Raw genomic sequence first — 20,199 nt, 5'->3', positions numbered from 1 at the left:
AGAAATCTAGGCTGAGAGCCCTGAAGAGCTTTAAAAAGATTTGTGCTTTCTAATGAGAAATCCACTATCATTCAGATAATTTTCCTGTCCTTAATTTCAGCATACTTTGCTTTTTCTTTCTTTCTTTCTTCTTATTTTAACTTCTAGCACTTTCTATGAGGTGCTTTGACATTTGTTTGCTGGATGGGTGTTTACATCTGTAGGTTCGGCTCTCCACAAAATTTGAGGGGATTATTTTTTCAAATCCCTCCCTCCACCTCAGACTTTTTAAAAATTCTTTTGAGATGTTACTTATTAGTCTTTATTTTATATGTATGTGTGTTTTCCCAGAAGGTATGTCTGTGCATTGATTGTGCCTGTAGAGGTCAAAGAGGGGTCAGATTGAGAGACCAGAAGTTAGGCCGACAGGGACAAGTAATAAGTAACAAAGTGATAATTATTTATTTATAATTATGTATTTAATATATAATCATGTATATAAACATAAGTAATATGTAAGAAATATGACAAATTTGCAAATAATAAGTAATAAGATGGTGAATTTTCTTCCTCAACCTCCTGTCTTGAGGCAAAAGCTAACTGAGACAATTTTGTCTCCCACCTTGTGGCCCCCACTGACGACTGGCTCAGCAAGCTGCAGGTTGGATCCGGACAAGTCACACAACAGTTCTGGGCCAAGCCGAACTGTCTTCAAATTGACCAGCCCTTAGGGAGGAAGACTTCTTCAGGCCTTAAAATCCCCAGGCCTCGAGAAGAAACTGATTCAAGAAACTAGATTTTTTGGCTTCCCGAATAGCCCCTCTGTTTGGAATAGGGTTTTGTTTTTGTTTTTTTTTCTCTGTGTGTGGTTCCTCAGCTTATTCTTTTATCTCCCCTCCCTCCCCCACCTTGGTTTTTTGAGACAAGGTTTCGCTGTGTAGCCCTGACCAGGCTGGCCTCAAACCCACAGAGATCTGCCTGCTTCTGACTCTCCAGTGCTGGAATTAAAGGCGCACACCACTGAGGTTGCTTTTGTTATCACTGCATTTTGGTGAAATTCAAACTCAAATGCTGGGGCTGTAGAAATGGCTTAAGAGGTTAAGAGCACTGGCTCCTCTTCCAGAGGTCCTGAGTTCAATTCTCACCAACGACATGGTGGCTCACAACCATCTGTAATGAGATCTGGTGCCCTCTTCTGGCCTGCAGGCAGAGCACTGTATACATAATGAATTAAAAAACAACATCAAACTCAAATGCTGTAAGTTTTCTCTGGTATCCTCTGAGACCTGCTGAGGACAGACATCTGGGCACCCTTTCTCTCAGAGGAGAGTGAGGCACAGCTTATTTCTGTGGTGTTGGCTGAACAGGGCCATTCTTATCTGAAAATTTTCTGCTTTCCAGGCTACCACTCCCCTGGTCCTTTGGCTTTTACATCAGGATACAGTAGGCTTTTGTTTCAGATATTTTTTTATTTACACAGGGGCCTGTGTAGTGCATGATGGCCTTGAACTTCCGGTCTATTTCCCAAGTGCCAGGATTAGGGGTATGTGCTATCACCTGCAATTGAGTTTTTTTTTTTTTAAACATTTATTCATTTACTTATGTTTTGTTTTTAGAGACAGCGTCTTATGTAGCCAGGATGGTTTTGAACTCCTCTTATATCTGAGATGACTTTGAACTAAGAGTCCTGCCTCCAGCCCCCAAGTGCTGGCTGTCCAAATTGCCAGCCTTCTTCAGCTCCAAATCTGGACTATGTGCAGAATGGGAGCCCGGAGAGATCCGCACTTCTGGCTGGTTTGAATCCTTCTCTCTCTCTCTCTCTCTCTCTCTCTCTCTCTCTCTCTCTCTCTCTCTCTCTCTCTCTCTCTCTCTCTCTCTCTGTCTTCTATTTCCTTTGTACACAATGCCCAGGGGTTTTTATCGTATTAGAAGGAGGAATTAGAGAAAAGCACGTCCATCTTCTCTGGTCCATTCTTGTGTCCTCCCAGGTTTACTGGTTTGTTTTCACCAGATGGGGGCAGTCTGAGCAAATTTCTTTGTATCATTGATCTGTATTCAGGCACAATTTGTAAATGCTTGACAAAAGAAAATGAAACACCACATCATGTCTACTCTTAGATTGGGTGCCAGGAAGAGGAGACTTACCCTTCCCTGGTTCTTTCATGTTGAGATAGGTGGTGTGGGAAATGTGAAAGACTTTTCTACTAAAGGATTAAATAAGTAGACACTTCAAAATAAATTTAAAACTATAAAGAAATGGGTTGTCAGAAATTCTAGTTCCTCCAGGGTCAGCACTTCTTGCAATCAAAGTAAGTGCTCAGGGTCGCACTGGGTGCTCAGATTGAATTTTGCTTACCAAATTCGTAGATTTAAATTAGCCAGTGGTGTAAATTTGAGAGACATGGGGATCCCTTTGCATTAGGGGAAAAAAACAGGGAGACCCCCGCTGCGGGTGTTTGCCTGATGGATTTGACATAGGTACGAACCTTCTACAGAATGAAAACTATTTGTCTTGCCGAAATACTTTGGAATGTGCGATCATTTTCTTGGGACCCCAGACCATTTTCTAGCAAGTGGCAAGTTCCAATCCCAGAGCACATACGCTTTCCTCGGTTCTCGTGTGTTGCCAAAACCCACCAGCAGGTGGCAGGCTACTCGATGAAGAGGCTCTTGTCCAGAGGCTGGCAGATTATACCCCCCCCCCCATCCCCCTTGCCTGGGCTTCTTATTTGTTTGCTTTTTGTTTTTATTTTTTCCCATACAATATGTTTTGATCATCTTTACCCTCAGAAGGCTTATTTCTTTCGAGTTTCTGATTTCTTTTTAGTGTTGTATGACTTCTTGAGGACACTGACCGTGTGTCTGTCTGTTCGCTCCAGGTAAGGGTCTGGGGATGAACCAAAGAAATAATTGCACCCAAGTCTATTTTGCTGATCCAGAGTTTGAGTTGCAGGAACTCGGGTTTCTTGGACATCACTGAAAAGCCCTGCCGGGGTGACGATCGCTGGAGTCCCCTGTACAATTTTTAGGCAACTCCACTCAGAGTCTTCTCCCTGGCGATTGCTTACTCTAAGTTTATAACCTCTGTAAGGGTTCTTGTGAGGTCCTTGGGCCCTTTCTCTGCAGCAGGAAATGCTGCAATCCAGAGGAAACAGCTGCAAGACCAGAGAAATACATTTGCTTCCTTTTACCAATTCCCTGGGTGGTTTTGTCTGATACTTAGTCACCGATATCCAGTGAAAACATCCGAAGTAAAGGAGCAAGAGAACTATTAGACTCCCCCATGACAGCACAGGATTCCTGAGTTTTTATGAAAATAAATGTCCAACATTTGGACACCTGTTAAGTCTGGGATAGGAGGGGTTCAAGAGACACTGAGACTGGGGACAAGGAATTTATTAAAAGAGTTTTGTTAGTGCCACGAACCAGCAGAGAAGCAGCGGCATGCCCGCGTCTCCGAGGAGAGTTCAGGCCCCAGCACCAGAGACAGATACCGTGGCGGGGCCCCTGCAGGGAATCAGAGCCTTACGGTGCCTGTCAGAATCTGTGAATTCCCTTTGAGGGAAGGCTGCTGCACAACCTGGTTTGAGCAGAGTCTCCATGTACAGGGAGGTGGAGAGTGGATGAATGGAAGATTAATACCTAACATCTTAGCACTCATTAAAAACAAGCAAAACCAGCAGAAAGATACCCTCTGGTCAAACATCCCTTTAGGGCCTGTTGATGTGGGCACATCGTTAATGACGCAGTTTTAAAATTCTATTTGTTTGTTTTTATAGACCATTATCAAAAGTGACGTCTGTTCACTCTAGGTAAGGCTTGGACCGTCAGCTAAAGAAATAATTCCATCCAGCTGTAGGGAGGTGCTTTTAAAATGTTCTAGTTGAACTAACTGGTGTGTAGAGTTCCTCACTTTACGGTTAGATCACACAAAAACAGACAAACAAAAAACAAGGCCGGAGGGGCGGCTTTTGATTGCTTAATTTTTGTTTTTTTTCCCCCTCAACTGTTTGTTTTAAACAATTTCAAATCTACAGAAAAGTGGGTATAACGTTCTATTTGTTGCCTTCGTTGCCAACATTTTACCGGGTTGGCTTTCTCCCTGTCTGTTTCTTCCTCTCTCTCTCTCTCCGTCTCTGTCTCTCTTCCCCCCAAATTCCGTGCACTACCTTGATAGGGGGTGGGTCGGGAACTTTAAGAGGCTCCTTTATCTGGGAATGCACGCCGGTTTTTTTTTTTTTTTTCCCTCCCCACTCTCTCAGATGAAGTTCTTTTTTTTAAAGCGAGTTAAACTGAGGCACTTCTGCGCACCAGCCAGCAGGCGGATTTCTGCAGTCTGGGCACCAGCGGTCTGTGCTGGAGCTGCGGCCGCCAGCGCCGCTCTCCCGGGATCTGGTGGCTGCCGCACGCCTAGGATGTCTTAGCGTTGCTCCCGAGACGCTCTTTATACCCTCTAAGGAAATTCGTGGTTCTTCTGGCAAAGCCCCTGCTAGTCCGGGCGATTTGGCTTTCTAGGGAGGAGCAGTCTGTCTGCAGAGGTTTGTCTCTCTTGCTGGTCTTGGGACTGTGATCCTGTGTATGTAATCCTCTCCAGGGTTTAAGAGCCAGGCCTGAGAACTCTTTCGCTGGTTTCTCTTTTGAAGAAGTTATTTCGATAAACAGAAAGTCTCGTGTAGAATCTCAAAACTTCAGCGGAACCACGGAGAGGCGGAAGCTCACAGTTCCTCGGAATCATATGATGTTAGTGAGAAGGAACTGCCAGCGTCCCTGGTGGTCTAGTGGTTAGGATTCGGCGCTCTCACCGCCGCGGCCCGGGTTCGATTCCCGGTCAGGGAAGTGCATTTTTATTTCTCTATTTCCTAGGAAAGTACAACAAAATAATCATTTGACACTTGAAATATAATAATAGAAAGTGAAGTCATGCTACCCAGTTTTAATATAGGATGTTTTAAAAGATGACCTTTCTAACACTTTCCAGTAGACAGACTATTCTTTGGTATATGCTTTACGTAATTTAGAATTCAAATTGGCAAACCGCACAAGTGTAATCAGACTTCCCTGCTGCATTCCCTCCGTGTCTACTGAGGTGATCAGTGTGATTCTCAACTTCGGAGACGCTTTGTTTGTGCTCTTGCACGAGTGTAGGCGATCTCCTCTGCACCTTGTCTGACAATTCTTTTTCAGTCCTGCCTGGCTTGGGACTCTTACGTAGGCCAGGCTGGCGTCAAATTTGCCTATCATCTGCCTCCCAAGGCCCGAGATCTCGGCTTGCCTCACCACGCCCGGTTCAGCGCGGCCTTTTTAGAAGTAGGGTTTTTTTTTGTTTTTGTTTTTTAATGGCATGTACCATTCCATCGTTTGAGTATTCCATAGTTAATAGCTTCCTACTGATGAAACCTTAGAGTTTTGTTTTTGTTTTGTTTTCTAACTCTGTGCCTTTACAAAACAGTGCTTTCATAAATAATTTTGTGCGTATGGCATTTTGCACGTGTGTGGTTTTAAAGCCCGGGATGAAATGTGCATTTGTGGATAGAGGTTACCAACTGCCTGCCCTTCAGAAAGTAATACTCCTCCAGCAATGCACAACAAAGTAACCAAGGTTTGAATTGAACCAGTCTTATTGCTGGACGTTTAGCGTGCCCCTCCGCTCCAACTAAATGTTTGATTTTACACGTTGATGAGCATCCATGTAGATCTATCTGTGTGTGTCCTTGTGGAGGGGCCCCAAAATAGCTGGGCTAGCTATGACTTTGTCAGCTTGACAGCATCAGACAACCAGATCCTTCTGCAAGGCTATAGCCAGCTTCTTAGCTCATTTTTAAGAAAATGTTCTAAGATATAAAAATTTAAATAAGCCATAAAGGCTTAAATGTGGCTCTAAGAAAGGGCTGAGGATATGAAAGCCTATAAGCTTTGATGAGAAATGTTTCAAATTGCTCTCCTGTTCTATGATATAACAGTTCAGAACTTAACATTTAGTAGAGGTCTGATAAGTTGGTAGAGCAATGACTAACTACTTACTGTTCAGTCACAAGCTCAACATTTTAGATTTATTTCAGTTGTCATCTATAAACCTAGAAATGCTTCTCATCAGGCCCCAAATCTCCAATTTACACCTGGCTCTCTGTGTTAGGATTCTGCCCTCACTCCAGCTATGTGCAGAACAGGGCCTTGCATCTTACATCATCAGTGTGCGCTACTACATACGCACCTTAAAAGCTGGAAGCAGACCCCACCCTCTCTCTCCGCTCTGCTCTGTCCCCCCCCCCCCCATCTTTCTCTCTCTCCAGGCCTGGCTCTCCTCTCCCTCCCCCTTTTCCCTCCTAATGAAGCTCTGAAAACTAACACTGGATTCTGTCGTGACCGTGACCTTTCCACACGGTAACCAGCGCCGATTATCATCCTTTCACTCTGGACAGAAGGAAAACACTTAGGTTTTTAACCCGAATCTGTAGTTCTTGTTGGGACTCAAAGGTATGAGTCCACTTCTGCTGTTCTGCAGATACCCATCACCTGCTTTGTCTGCAATATGGATGTCAGTACAGATTGGTAATACTAACGTATCTAAAACTTTTATGTCATTTTGTAAGATAGTTTCTGTAGGCCTCAGAGGATTACAAGAGTCAAAACTTGGATCCACTTCACAGAGGTTAAAAGGACTCCAGATAGGTACAGCTTAAATTTTTCCCACTTGTCTTGGGACTCCTGCTCTTCCCAGTGACTAAGAAGGGGGCCTAAGGGTTCCAAATAAGTTCATAAATTTTAACTTCTGTTCCTAGTTCAAGTTTGTCTCAGCAGATTTCCACTTGGCTGGCAGACACCTCCAAGCTTCAGTTGCTGACTATGTTCTGGACGACTGTGAGCTCTGGACTTGTTAAAAGCTAAAGTGGACCGGTTCAACCAATGTGATTATTCCCTGTCTCTGCAAGATCAGATACCCACATGCTTCTGAGAGATGCCCCTTTTACCCAGTCTTTGAGTAGTGGGGGGCCCTGACAACGACACCCCGATGATAGCTCAAAGCAGTTCCAGAAGAGAATATGTCATTCCTTGTTCCCTGTTCAGAAAAGGCTGAAATGCTGGGTCAAAAGGAAACTCCTTGGCATAGAGGCAAGATGGCCAACTATAATGTCCATTGACATACCAGGAAAATAGATTCAGAGTTGTCAATAGATGTATTTATTAACTAAAATTGTTCTGCAATAAGATAAGACACTTGACCTTTTTTATGCAGAACCAATTCTATAAGATCATATTCTATAAGATCATAGTCTGGTTGTACTCAAAGATCAGAACTACAGGGTCTTAAAAATGGCAATAGATAATGATGATGATGATGATGATGATGATGATGATGATGATAAAAATGGCAATAGATACATGTGTCACTGCCCTAGAAAAACCTGTTAGCTAATGGCTCATAGGTCCCAATACCCTTGCATCCCTGGACAGGTAGGACTCATGATTGAGTCCTATCATTGGTACTTGTGAAGGGGGGATGTGGAGGAGCCCCAAAATAGCTTGACCACACAGCAGCCATGACAGGCTTAGGGGCCTAGACATAGCTTCAGTGACAGGCTTACTGGCAGGCAACACCCAGATCCAGGAAAAGCCTTAAGCTGATCCCACCCAGGGATCCACCCAGGGTGAGGAAGTACCTGACATCCCAAGCATTCTAACCATTACATAAGGTGGCCAGATGTCCTTGAGTCTATCACACACTTCCTAGTTTTTTGTTTTACAGATACTCCTAGACAATTGTCAGCCAATCAGGGTCCTGGACCCTGGAAACCCCTTCACCCCAGCCTCTGCTAGGACTAAAAACTCTACCCCACCTGAGCTCAGGGATCTCTGTTCTCACCGCTGAGTCGGACAGACAGAGGGACCAAGCTACGGAGCTTGGAATAAAGGCTTTTTGCTTTTACATGCGGGATTCGGTCTTTTGGGGGTCCTCGTGATCTGGGCATAGCATCCTTAGTTATTTCCTCTGGATAAACGTCTAGTTATGGAACTGGTATCTCATACCACCGTGCATTAAAGAACAAGAAACATTATAAAGCCACAAGAAAATATTTATGAAGAAGCGTCTTGATTTTTGGCTAGAAGGACTTTTTCAAGATAGAAGCAAGGCAGAGAGATCATAAAGAACAAAACTCATTAGCCTGAGAATATAAAAGAACACTTCTGAGCCGGGCAGTGGCGGCGCACGCCTTTAATCCCAGCACTCGGGAGGCAGAGGCAGGCGGATCTTTGTGAGTTCGAGGCCAGCCTGGGCTACCAAGTGAGTTCCAGGAAAGGCGCAAATCTACACAGAGAAACCCTGTCTCGAAAAACCAAAAAAAAAAAAAAAAAAAAAAAAAAAAAAAAAAGAACACTTCTGACTATTAAAAAATTCTCATAATTAGTATTAAAAGGGAAATGCTGGTCTGATATAAATCAGTAGGGGAAACAAATACTCAATAGAAAAACCAGGCAAAACATAAAACTCAGTAAATGCAAATCACTGGTGTGAATAATTGCCAAACCACGGAACACGATCCGTTTCGATAGTGATAAAATAAATGCAAATTAAAGCGAGACGCCATAATGAGATCCCATACTTTTGTAAAGAAGAGAAGAAGGCGGCATATTCCAGCCGATGTTTGACTCGCTGGATAGTGAGCAGATCGACAACATATATTTAGGTCTCAGCGCAACCGTTTCTGCATTTGTCCTCAAGAAAGTCTCCCACGAACAACCCACAGCAGAGCCCTTTCCTGGATCACTCGATTCCAGAAGCTCCCTTCAAACGGTAAAAGGAACTAACTGATCTTCTTTAAACTTGGAGATCAAGAACCGCTACAGTAAGTTCAACAGGACGAATCCTAGAATTCCAGAGTTGATTTCTCTCTTTGTCCTTTTCTTTTGTCTTAGTTTTCTCTTCAGTGTGAGGTCGTTTGCCAGAGAACGTGTCGTTGTACTCTTCATAAGAAAATCAACCGGAGCTCGGGTCAGCGGGCGTTGGTGGTATAGTGGTGAGCATAGCTGCCTTCCAAGCAGTTGACCCGGGTTCGATTCCCGGCCAACGCATCGTCTAATTTTTGTGTTGATCCTCGGGTCCCAAGCCTCGGAATTTCTCCAAGCTGCTGGTGTAGGGACAAGGCGAGGTGGTGCTGCCTCAAGCCGTGCGGCTGCGGGATGCCGCGGATGGCGTCGCAGGCTGGTCCTTTCGGGGCTCCGTAGTGTCCGAGATGGAGGTTCCTCTCCCCCGAAACTTCAGAGGCGGCTCCGCCTTCGGTTCGGGAGGGAACTCGTGGAGTCAGAAAACGCCGCCCGGGAGAAGGGCTCCTTCAGCGCGCCAGCTCCGCTCCTTTTCCAACCGCACCATTCTGGTAACAAAACCCTCGATTCCAGAGCCCTGGCTGGAGTGTAAATACCGTCTGGGGCTGCCTGCGGGGTGGTTTGCTTCTTTGGAGAGGAATAACCGAAGTGGGTCGGTGCGGCGGGCGTCGGTTTCTCATCCCAGATCGCGGGGAGAGGGACTCGGAGGTGAGGAATGGATGCCCGCGCCAGCATCCCGGAAGCGTCAAGGTTTGCAAAGCCAGACATTTGACGTCGCGGCCACCTAGGCTAATGAATCAGACATCACGGACAGGGCACTCTCATTGAAAGGCCATTAAATTGAGCCCGGAGTCCGCTGCTCGCTCGGTGGCTCGCCGTGATCGTATAGTGGTTAGTACTCTGCGTTGTGGCCGCAGCAACCTCGGTTCGAATCCGAGTCACGGCATGTAGTAGTACCGTCCCTTTGCAGCTCTTTTACGCACTACTTAAGATAACAGAATTCTAATTTTGCCTCTGCGGAAAGATCGCCTTCCCCAGCGCAGGGGCGAAGTTCTTCCGTGACCCCGAAACTCGGCGCCTCTCCTACCGGTGGGAAAAGCAAACACCTCGGGAGCCGAGCGCCTGCCTCGGCAGCAAACACTACACCCGGATGCTATGCGAGTGTGTCTCGGTGAATTTTACACCGGATGGCCTTGGCCTTGTTTCTCGGGCAGCACAAACTGGGTGTTTAGAAAGAAACTTCCGCCGAGGAGGAGGGAAGAGGAACTCTTCTCCCAGTGAGGCTCCCTCACGCCCCGAGCCCCCATGCCTGAGGTCGAGCCGCGGAAAGGCACCGGCGCCAAGCTCAAGCCTCCGGGAGGACGGGTCTCCGCGCGCCCGCTCCCCACTCCCCTGTCGCCGCAAGGACTGCTCTCCGCGTCCCCGCGCTCGGCCGGCCGGCTGTCCTCGGCGCCACGCGCCCAGACACCCGCGCTCGGGCGACTCCGTTCAGAAGGATCTGGGGGAAACAGAGAGGCCCGCCTGGCTCGCTCTAGTCCCCCACTCTCTGGACTTCAGGTAGAAGTTTGTTGACGCCAAGGAGCCAGAGGGGCGATAGCGTCATTATCAACAAGGTTACATAGGCCTAGGATTGACGAGGGCTCTAACGCCCGGCTAGCTCAGTCGGTAGAGCATGAGACTCTTAATCTCAGGGTCGTGGGTTCGAGCCCCACGTTGGGCGTTCCCTTTTGTGGGTGCGTTTTTTGTTTTTTTTCCCTTTCCCTTTTAACTTTTAAAAACCTCTACCCCTTGTGGTTTTTATTCTCTCCTTAGCTGGGAACAGAATCATGAGCATCTACATTTTCATTGAACACTGAAGTCACTGTTGTTTTAAATTTCAGTAAAGTGGTCTTTAGAAGGTGAAGGTGAAGCCTTGTCTGAAAAAAGTAACAAAGCAATAACAATTTAAAAAAAAACAACACCAAAATAACCATTAATAATAGTAATGATGATAATGATGGCGATGATAAAATAAAGGCGCCAGTGTCTCCAAACCTTCGCCCCATTTACGCCAAACTCGTTAAAGGAACAGAATCCAGCCGGCGGCTTCCGGGTCGTGGGAGAGCTGGGGGGTCCTGTTCCACGCGACTCCGCCCGGAGAAGCCGTGCAGCTGTGGGCAGCCCACAGGGCCCACGGCTTCCCTCCCTCATCTCACCAGGACCCTGCTTTCGGAAGACCTTAGCTGGACTTAGCGCTTGTTCCCTGATCTTTGGGAAAGTACACTACTCATTCATACATACAATTAAGAGAAAATCCCAAAATGAGGACCACCTAAAATAGGCAACTATTTGTATCGACAGGTTGATGGCGTTGGCAAGAAAATGTACACCTTCACTGGTCGGTCCATACACAAGCCTGTTCGGAATGACACCCCAGAGATTCAAATTCTTTTATCGAACGGGCCCGCTGTGGGCTCTGCGTGGTGGGCGGACCTAAGACATTCCATTTCAAAACAGTGGGAAGAGAGAGAAGACGGTGCGAGCTTCTGCGAAGGGGGATGAGCGAGAACAGGTAAGGATCGGAGGCTTCCGTCTGCGGCGTGGATGCTTCCGGCCTGTGGCCGGCAGCACAAACCTGCCCTCCCTCGGACCCGTGGGTTTCTGGTTCTCCACAACACGGGCAAACTGTAGGAGCGGCTCTCCCATGCCATAGCTTTTCTTTTCTTTCTCTTTTTCTTCCTGGGCAAACACTCCACTATTGAGTCACTTTTTTTTTTTTTTTCAATTTCCTTTTTTGGTCCTTCTTTGGGGGTATTGGAGACCAAATCCAGGGCTTTCAAGATGTTAGGTAAACTGCTAAGTCCTCGACCCCACCAAACGCTTTTTAGTTTTTATTGGAGACAAGAGGTCCAAAGAATTTGCCCAGGCTGGACCTGAACTCATTCTGCGGCCCAGTCTAGCCTTGGAGATGGAGCGCTTCTGTGTCAGCCTCGCCAGTTGAAAATCTTAGTAATTTTTATCCAGAGGATGAGAGGGAGGAGCAAGGCTAGACGAGAAAATCGGTAAAGAACTGGAAGTCACTCCTGGAGCTGACAGAGGGCAGAGGCTGTCACACTTGCGGCTAGGACAGCGCTCTAGTTCTATGAAGATATGATTGTGGAAGGGTGTGTGCGTTCAGACATGGTCTTGCTTCGGATGTAGACCCAGGCTGGCTCTGATGCTCTGGCCTCAGCCTCCCAACTGCGGATTTTTCACTTTTCTTCCCCTTGGACACAGGGCCACGCTGTAGCCCAGGCTGGCCTGGAGCTCACAGAGACGTGCCTGCCTCGGCCTCCGGGGTGCTGGGATTAAAGGGGCGCGCTATCAAGCCCAGCACATTTTTTATTGAACAGGACGGCCTGGCTGAGGAGGTTTAGTCTGACCCCCTCTAACCTGGCCGTCTACGGCATCTTGCTGCTGTTTTTCTATCTTTCCCAGAAATTAGGGAGAAACGTGGCAATGCCTTTCAACACATCCGAGGACGGCCGGGCCTGGCAGTGCGGGCCTCTAATGCCAGCCACCTCTGGAGGTCACACGTCAAGGCCTACCTGGCCTACACATTTAGTGTAAGGGCAGGCTTAGCGATTAATAAAACTCTGTCTCAAAATAAAAAAAAAAAAAGTGAACCACCCCACCTCCAAAGAAAAGAAAAAGATAAGCAAGGAGGGGAATAAGACTGAAGTAAATAATGCTGCTGCTGCTGCTGCTGCTGCAACTGAAAATAATTATAGTGGCCAGTGTTTAATGAACGTTGATTTATGGCTCAAATGTTTTTCAAGCTTTTCTCGTCAAATGTTGGATGGCTTTGTAGAGGAAGTGTTCCTGTTGGCCCTGTGAACAGCTGGGGAAACTGAGTCATTTGTTCACAGTCATAGTATTCTGGGGGAAATGGGAGCGGACCGACCGAGGACCAGAACGCATAGTGTACACGCATGAAATTGTTCTGCAAACGCTCAGTGGCCAGTGGCTCCGGATCCCGAGGCCCCAAGGCGTGCTCCAGCGAAAAGCGACTTTTCCTGAATTATTCGCAGTTTGGAGGCTTTCGTGGAACTTGAGTCTACGCATCGCATACTTTGACCACATTCTCTAAGGATGAGCGAGGATGATAAATCTAAGTCGATGTTAAATGCCTAGAAAGGAGGACTCCACTCCAATCAGGCAAAAGGCTGCGTCCCTGGGTGGGCTCGAACCACCAACCTTTCGGTTAACAGCCGAACGCGCTAACCGATTGCGCCACAGAGACACGCAGGGCTCTGGCCGTAAATTCATTTGCTAATCTTAGAGCGTGCTTTTGCACTCGGGGCTGGGCAGCCACCCCGTCTGTGCCTGCCCACCTCCTAGGATTCCAGAAAGCAAAACAACACACCGAGGCCAGTGGGCGTGCTTGTCAAGCTTGCATATTAACCCGGGTTAAGTCAGCCGGGTGCGGCAGAACTCCCATCACCGGCTTCCAGCCTGATTTCCGTCTCCAAAGTCGCCTGCCCTCTACTGGTCACCGCCGCCGCGTACTTGCCCACTCCGGTACTGTCCTCACCGTCCTCACCCCGCAGGCCGACCCGAAGAACCGCGGTACCCGGCCGCCTGCCCTGGGGCAGGTTCGCCTTTTCCAGAGCACGCCCAGCACCTCACGAAACACCCACGCGTGTGCGATCCGAGAGCAAGACATCACCACGTAGCTTCAAACAGGAAAAATGTCAGGGTGGGCCTTGAGCCCTACCAGGATTCCAGAACGAGGAAAGCAGACCTGCTTCTTTGGAGGAGTGCTTCTTACATCCCCTGAGCTGGCAGAGACCCTCACTTGGGCCTCCATGTGCACTAAAAACAAACCGATTTCCCACCTTTCCAGGTAAAGTGACCTCGTTCTTGGGTCTCCTCCAGCGGCTGTGGTGAAAGCAAAAAGCCTAGCCTGTTGACTCAGGCCAGTGATCCATCGACTGTGGCGGGCCGAGGCAAGAGGATCCCATATGCAAGGCCAGCCTGGTCTACAGGGTGAATTGAAGGTCACTCTGTGGGATTCAGAAACACCACAAAATCAAAGGATAAAAAGAGGGCTGGACACAGAGCTCAGGGAAGAGGACTCAGAAGCGAAAGCCAGTGCGCGGTGAAACCGGGGAACTGGACCACTCCATGGGTGCTGCGGCCCGTGCAGCTGGAGCACGAAATCTGGCGAGGGACGCTGAGGTTAAAGCACTCTAGACACCCAGTTTCATTTCGTGAGGGAAGCAGCTCTCTTTATTTGTACCAACAAGGGCTTATATACCCCTCCAACAGCAGGCGTCAAGGAATGGTTACTCTGTATCCGCAGGCAAGCCAGACATTGTTTTCCAAACAGGAAAAACCACAGGGGAACTGATCCCCAGCACCCTCCGGAACCCAACTGCACATTTTTCACACAAACAACTTAACTGGGACAGGACAAAAAAGGGCACTTAAGATTAAGGCAGCAAACTTACTGCTGCTGACACATAGGTAGAAAGGTTTATGGGGGAATTTTAAACTGCTATGGCTATCTCTCGGGGGCAGGAAGAACAGCAAACGGTGGGGAAATCCTTGCTCGTTTTAAGGGGAGCAGGTAGCTGTGGGGGAGGGGCATATGCAAGCCAAAACAGCCTGGGGACGAGTGTGCAACTTTGATATGTGTTACAGGTGTGTGTGAACAGGACAGAGAGCCTGGGAGCTAGTGTGGGGATTATAAGTGTCTGGGTACAAGGTAATAGGGAACCCGATGCTCCTGTCGCTGGTGGGGGTAGTTGGTTTTAAAAGAGCAGATAAGGGAAGTAATGGCTCTTTCTGACAGAAGCCAGCAGCATGGATTCTGTCCCAAGTACCGAGAGAAGCAATAGCAGACAGATGGCAGAATGTGGCTATCTCAGGAGAAGCCCATGCTTAGCAGAGGGCTTTGGTGAACACAGATGCCTGGGAGGAGGGGAGTGTGGGAAAACCAGGACAGAGACAGCCACATCTACGGACATGGCATTCCGAACGGGGAACTTGAAACCAAGGTGGCATGGCTCAGAATCACTGTGCCTCTGCAAAGAAATTTGACTGCGTATCTGTTTAAAACCAGAAGAGAGATCATGTGACAAGCCTAAGCTCACCCAAATGTCCTCATGACCTGCTGGCCTCTATGTCATCATTATCTAACACCTGCCTCCAGACCGGCCATCTTAAACCAGAACAAAGTCCTCCTTGTGCTCTTCATGGTGGCACATGCCTTCAACCCCAGTCTTGGGGAGGCAGAGGTAGTGTGGATGGATCACCATAAGTTAGGCCAGCTTGATTTACCTAGAGTTCCAGGTCAACTAGGGCTACATAATGAGATCCTGTCTCAAAAACAACTACAAAAAATACAACCTAAACAAAAAACTTTTAATTTCATTTTCATTTGTTTATCTTTGATGTGTGTGCACGCACACATTTGGGAGCTGCCGAGAAACCATCATGCCAACCCCTAAATAGGTATCTTTTTCGTTTCATATTTGTTTGTTTGTTTGTTTATTTGCTGGGGGATATCTTTCTGTACCCTGTGAATATATGTTGTTCCCACTGGTTAATAAATAAACTTCTTTGGCCTATGGCAAGGCAGCTTAGAGGCAGGTGGGAAATCCAAGGAGAAAGACAGGAAAGAGAAAGATGGAGTCTGGAGAGACACCAGCCTGCCGCCCAGGGAACAACATGCCAGCAGACCGGTAAGCCACGGAACACGTGGCAAAACATAGATTAATAGAAGTGGGTTAATTGAAGATATAAGGATATAAGAGCTAGCTAGCAAGAGGCCTGACATAGACCATACAGTTTGTAAATAATATTAAGCCTCGGAGTGATTATTTTATTATAAGCGACTGTGGAACCACGGAGCCGGGTGGGACGAGAGAAACCTTCCAACTACATCTATTTATTTCTCGAGACAGAATTTCTTTGTGTAACCCTGAATGACCTGGAACTAGTTGTGTAGACGAAGGAGGCTGGCCTTGAACTCACAGAGATCCTTGCCTGTGCCTCCCCAGTGCTGGGACCAACTCTCCATCTTAAAGGACACTGGTTTCTAAATCTAGGGTTTTTTTCTTCCTCTCATACTTGACTCTCACTTGCCCCACATCGCTTTCACATCCTGTTCTCTCCATGACAGGTCATCAACGTTCTGATTTTAAAACCCAAAAGAGCTAGACAGATGGCTCAATGGTTAGGACCCACATCCGAAGGCTCACAAGTGTCTGTAACGTCAGCTCTGGGAGGATCTGACCTCTGAGAACACCTGTACCTCCTACACACACACAAGTGAATTAAAAATAAATCTTAAAACAATTTTTAAAACACACATGAAATATCCAGAGACCATAACAAGCCATCCATGTTCCGCACACTTGACACTGCTGTTATCGAAGGGACACTAGCCCCCTCCAGCATGTGGCTATGGTGGGCCTTGCCTTCTCCCCCATCCCCTCTGCCTTGCTAAAAACCGTTAGATTACATTCCTAAAGCCAGCCACCAAGGTCTAGTCCCTTATTCCGCCACTTCCTCCTCCTGACGCTGACTACCAAGGTCCAGCTATCAATATATTGGAGTCCAGCAATCAGAAACCCTCTTTGACTCCCTCAATTTAAACGCCCAATTAAAATTGAACACCTCAAGCTAACACAGGGTTTCCCCTTTACCTTTATAAACCGGCATTTCCTATAGGCCACATCTGTCTCCTCTCTATCCAGAGGCGGTCCTTTGTCCTCCGACACAAACACCCCATCTCCCTCTCCCTTGTTCCCTTCCCCTTCTCCCTCATCTCTTTACCACTCCATCCTGGCCCATTCCAACACAGACCTCCCCTCCTCCTCTTAAAAAAGTACGACTACAAGGTCGTTTGCTGCTGTTTTCTGCCTGAGTCAGAAATCAGACACTTTTCTTCCCCGATTAATAAAGGGTCTCTCTGTGAAACGAGGTGTTGGTGTCTAAAATAGGTCCTGCCCCGCTGTGCGGGAGACCCCTTCAGTTATAGATTGTAATTTGTTCTAAAGTTCTCTTCTTCTGCAAAAGCATGCGCACTTACTGAATACCGTTGGAACAAACCAGGAAAAGCATAAATACGGCAAGATGTTTCTTTTTAGCACCTTACGTTAAGAAAAGGCTTTTATTAACAGATGGACATTGGTGGGGTCATTTTGTTTTGGTATCTCCACAGAGAAAAGGCCAGAGGGGATTCTTATCACGTGGAACTGGAAGGCAGGTTCAGTTGGTTTGTGGAGAAGGAAGCCAGCCCAGGCCGGTTCCCCCCCGCCCCCCATCCCGCCCCCACACACCCAGAATGAGCGTTATTAGGAGGGAGAATCCGGAGCCCACACAGGGCGCCATCCAGCCTTGAGCTGCTTGAGCTGGAAGGGCAATCAGGGGAGTTAGGAGAGAGCTAGCCCAAAGTGAAGGAGCCGGCAGGAGAGGCGGGTGCCATGGACAGAAGGACGCGGGAGCGAGCTGTAAGGACGCAGAGGGAAAGTACTCTCACTTTTATAGTCTTGGGGGAACTGGATTTGCTGCCTCAGCCCAGATCTACGCGCTCTGAGGAGGAGGTGCTCTCGGTTCTTTTGTCTCAGGGGACAAACTGCAGGTTGGGGACCCTGGCCTGATTTCGGGGAGGGAAGGCCGCCGGATGAGGGGTCTGTGTAGTCCAGGAGCTAACTGCAATTATGTTTATTCCGGCGATCGAAGTCGGGGCGTGTTGAGCATCCTTAGGAGATTTGAAGAGCATTTTTTTCTGGGTTCGAGGTCTGAAAGAACGAATTCTTAACTTCAGAGTTTAGTAATCATTGGCTTTTTAAAACAGGGTCAAGTTGAATTTAGCAAGGCAAAGAGGCGTTTGGGGTAGGGGAGGGCAGAAGAGCCTGTCCCATCATTTGAGACAGGGTCTCACTTAGCCCAGGCTGGCCTCAACCTCTCTGAGGACCAATCTCGGGGAATAGAGCTCAGTCGTGTTAACACAGACCCTGACACTAGCATAAGGGGAAGAAAACCTCACTCAAACATCTTGCGTGGAAACTAGTTACTAGCCTGGAAGAAAGAAGCTGTTGGGACAGGAGCGAACAGTCTTACTTTTGCACACCAATACCAGGGGAGAGCGCGAACGCAGTCCCCCACTACCATAAATTATGCAGTCGAGTTTCCCGCATTTGGGGAAATCGCAGGGGTCAACACATCCCAAAGTGCAATGGGTGAGCCTCGCCCTGGGAAAACCACCTGCTTGATCATGGTGTCTCCCCTGCCAGGTAAGTATGCTCGCCTCCCCAACACACACCGCTCAGCCACACCGGACCTGCGCTCTCAACACACGGTCACTTCGCCGCCAGCGATCGCGGGCCTCCCCGGACCCGCGCCCGATTCCTGCGATCCGCTCCCACCCGCGGACCCGCGCTCCCTCCCACGCCGCGCGCCAAATCCCTCGCGTTTCCGCAGCGGGTGCGGACGCGGCAGCCCCTGCGCGCCCCTCATCTGCATAGATCGCGCCTACGTCCGTGACGTGAGAATGACGTCCCTGTCCCCAGCCAACCAGTGCGCCCCCCACCTCGGGAAGGTGGTGACAACCTGCCGGGCCCTTTTCTGCACCTCATCTGCAGAGACCACGCCCCTCGCCTGCGCCCCGTTGGCTTGGTGAACTTTCTCTCTGGCTTTTTTCCCCTGCTTGGTTTTCTCTGTGTAGCCCTGGCTGTCCTGGAACTCGCTCTGTAGCCCAGGCTGGCCTCAGAACTCACGGACTGGGACTCTCGAGTGCTGGGATTAAAGGCTTGCGCTTGTGCTTCCGATCCCAACCCCATCCCCAGGTGAATTGTTTAAGTACAATTGTGGGGCATACATTGGCTGCAAAGAGGGTGCCGAGGGAAATTTAGATAAATAGAGCTTAAGCTTTAAGCTGTTTGTGCAGAGAGTGGATACAAATGGTACCAGAGGAAGTTAGTTTAAGCTGTTTGTACAGAGGATAGATACAAAGGATGGCTAAAAGGAAGTTAACTTGGGTTGATTGTATGGAGATTAAAGACAAATAGTGAGAAAGGAAGTTAGCTCACCGTTATTTATGCTAAAAACAGGAGATGATGTCAGGGCATAAACAACTTGTAAATACGGTGATCTTTAAAATGATTGGTTGGTTCCTTCATTCCCCCCCCCACCCCCGCAGGGGTCTGAGGTTTTTCGTATAAAAGAGGCTTACTGCCCATCAATAAAAGAGTTCTTGCTTGACTTGACTCCCTGCTGCGAGTGATTGTCTCCCTGAAAGAGGGACCGGGCTAGCGGGGTGCACTTGCCTTTCCTCGGTTCCAGGCCACCTCTTCACAGGTGACCTAACATACAAGAACATTCAAAGAACATACAGCAGTGATGTTCTTTTCGAATAGTAGTTACCCAGGTGCACCTTTTGCATTTGGCAGAATTACGGTTTTCTGACAAGAGTGCAGGGTAGTTAATGGCAGACAAGGACTTAGTTAATGTGGTTATGACCCTGAGGTGTCCGGCTGAGATGCCTGTTGGAGACATGTTCTGTGATATGGGGATGGTCCTAAAGGCTGTCTCCTAGTCAGAGGTGTCTCCTTTTATTATGGGCATGGAGACTAATGGAGTCAGTCTTGGCAATGTTTATTTCACTAGGAGATACTTTCTCAGCAACCCTAAACTTCAGTCATGGCACAAATTTTCTTTCTTTCACAGCCTTATAAGTGCACCACTTATCTCCAGTCACTAGCAGCAGCCTTTTAAAGAAATTCTACTTTTTGGGACTTAATGTTTCCTAAGCATGTTTATTAGTAAGTGTTTTATAGCGCTAATTTTGCTACTTGAAGTTTTTCCTACATCAGTTCCAAACCGGTTACAGCTACACGAAGAGACATCTTCCCTCAAAAAAAAAAAAGGAAAAGAAAAATAAGAATTTAAAGATAACGTGAAGGCCGGGCCCAGTGGCGCACGCCTTTGATCTCAGCACTGGGAGGCAGAGGCAGGCGGATGTCCGTGAGTTCTGAGGCCAGCCTGGGCTACAGAGCGAGTTCCAGGACAGCCAGGGCTACACAGAGAAAACCAAGCAGGGGAAAAAAGCCAGAGAGAAAGTTCACCAAGCCAACGGGGCGCAGGCGAGGGGCGTGGTCTCTGCAGATGAGGTGCAGAAAAGGGCCCGGCAGGTTGTCACCACCTTCCCGAGGTGGGGGGCGCACTGGTTGGCTGGGGACAGGGACGTCATTCTCACGTCACGGACGTAGGCGCGATCTATGCAGATGAGGGGCGCGCAGGGGCTGCCGCGTCCGCACCCGCTGCGGAAACGCGAGGGATTTGGCGCGCGGCGTGGGAGGGAGCGCAGGTACGCGGGTGGCAGCGGAGCTCAGGAATCGGGCGCGGGTCCGGGGAGGCCCGCGATCGCTG

The 20,199-nt window shown here is 48.3% G+C and overlaps 6 non-coding genes across 6 annotated transcripts; 4 read left to right on the top strand and 2 right to left on the bottom strand.

Moving 5' to 3' along the window:
* Positions 1-4,743: 4,743 nt before the first annotated feature.
* On the top strand, positions 4,744-4,815 carry Trnae-cuc (transfer RNA glutamic acid (anticodon CUC)). Its single transcript has one exon. It is a non-coding gene; the product is annotated as a tRNA-Glu (tRNA).
* A 4,161-nt stretch (positions 4,816-8,976) lies between these two features.
* On the top strand, positions 8,977-9,048 carry Trnag-ucc (transfer RNA glycine (anticodon UCC)). Its single transcript has one exon. It is a non-coding gene; the product is annotated as a tRNA-Gly (tRNA).
* Positions 9,049-9,673: 625 nt separating this feature from the next.
* Trnah-gug (transfer RNA histidin (anticodon GUG)) lies at positions 9,674-9,745 on the top strand. Its single transcript has one exon. It is a non-coding gene; the product is annotated as a tRNA-His (tRNA).
* A 701-nt stretch (positions 9,746-10,446) lies between these two features.
* On the top strand, positions 10,447-10,519 carry Trnak-cuu (transfer RNA lysine (anticodon CUU)). The gene has a single exon. It is a non-coding gene; the product is annotated as a tRNA-Lys (tRNA).
* A 2,467-nt stretch (positions 10,520-12,986) lies between these two features.
* Trnan-guu (transfer RNA asparagine (anticodon GUU)) lies at positions 12,987-13,060 on the bottom strand. Its single transcript has one exon. It is a non-coding gene; the product is annotated as a tRNA-Asn (tRNA).
* Positions 13,061-17,908: 4,848 nt separating this feature from the next.
* On the bottom strand, positions 17,909-18,073 carry LOC121830620 (U1 spliceosomal RNA). The gene has a single exon (XR_006073833.1). It is a non-coding gene; the product is annotated as a U1 spliceosomal RNA (small nuclear RNA).
* Between the last annotated feature and the right edge of the window lie 2,126 nt (positions 18,074-20,199).

Source organism: Peromyscus maniculatus, chromosome 6 (genome assembly GCF_049852395.1).
Source record: "Peromyscus maniculatus bairdii isolate BWxNUB_F1_BW_parent chromosome 6, HU_Pman_BW_mat_3.1, whole genome shotgun sequence".
NCBI lineage: Eukaryota > Metazoa > Chordata > Mammalia > Rodentia > Cricetidae > Peromyscus > Peromyscus maniculatus.
The sequence above is the reverse complement of the archived record's forward strand: the minus strand, read 5'-3'. Positions and strand labels throughout refer to the sequence as shown.